Source organism: Rutidosis leptorrhynchoides, chromosome 2, assembly GCF_046630445.1.
Source record: "Rutidosis leptorrhynchoides isolate AG116_Rl617_1_P2 chromosome 2, CSIRO_AGI_Rlap_v1, whole genome shotgun sequence".
NCBI lineage: Eukaryota > Viridiplantae > Streptophyta > Magnoliopsida > Asterales > Asteraceae > Rutidosis > Rutidosis leptorrhynchoides.
In genome coordinates, this window is record NC_092334.1 from 452,851,399 (window position 1) to 452,852,631 (window position 1,233).

Below are 1,233 nucleotides of genomic sequence, written 5' to 3' on the forward strand. Positions count from 1 at the left end.
ATTATTGAGATTATGCTTGGGTTGAAATCATTTAAAACCCTTCAACTATCGAAATCACTTAAGATAATTGAACACCACTATGTTGACTAAAGGCCAAATAAAAACCAACTTAGATCAAGAACACAATCACTTGAAATCCCTAATCTAGTTGTCTAGATCACTCAAGGTGTTAAAGCACAAATTGATTCACTTCTCAAATCACTAAGAGAGCTACTCAACCTATGTAATCAAAGTAAAGCCTAAAACAAATGCATAGCAATGGATCTATAGCTAACACAATAACACTTGTTCATATATTTCATTCAAACAACATCATTCAATTGATTTAGGGGCAAACCATTGCATTAGAGATTCATAGATAAGCAAACACAAGAGATTTAGCCAATCATGGATAAGATTACACTAATAATAAGCATAGAAACACAAATAATCATCATCTTAAGTTATTACAAGCTAATGATTCAAAATAGAGTAAGAAAAGTAGAGATTATAACCCAAATACAAAGATGATGAAGATCTAGAGCTAATCTATGATAGAACTTGAGCTTGCTTCCTTCAATGCACCTTTAAACTCAAATGGATGATGAAATTAGGGTTTTGTAGGTGAAAATTGGACTTAGAATTGTAGCTCTCTCCAAAATGACCTAATCTCGTTCCTTTTACAGTGCTAAAAATTCTGGGCTAAACAGCGACAGGAGCGCCGCTTTTGGCTCAGGAGCGACGCCTTTTGCTATCATAAGGAGTGGCACTTTTGTCAGGAGCACCGCTTTTGGCTTCATTCAGGGGCGGCGCTTTATGTTTAGGAGCGACGCTTTTTCTGATCAGGAGCGGCGCTTTTGGCAATAAGGAACGACGCTTCTGGCTACTGGTGGAAAATGGTGTCAAAACGTGCACAAGAACATCGCTTTTCATTGAGCTGCGGTGCTTTTGCTCATCAGGAGTGGCGCTCTTATAATAGGGGCGGCGCTTTTGATCCGATTCCTGCACTTTTCATTTTCTTTGCCACTTTTGATCAAGACTTGGTAAATTTGATACCAAATCAAGCTCTTAGCCCCCAAATTGCCATTTAGCTCATAAGCATACCAAATAGGCTCCATAATAATCAAAAACCGAGCGAAGTGAGGGAGATATTGTGAGATAAATATGTATAATTAGAGCAATATCAGAGGATTCCAAGGTGAATGGAATTATACTAATTGTGCGTATGTACTTTAGTTGGTTTAGATGTGAGTG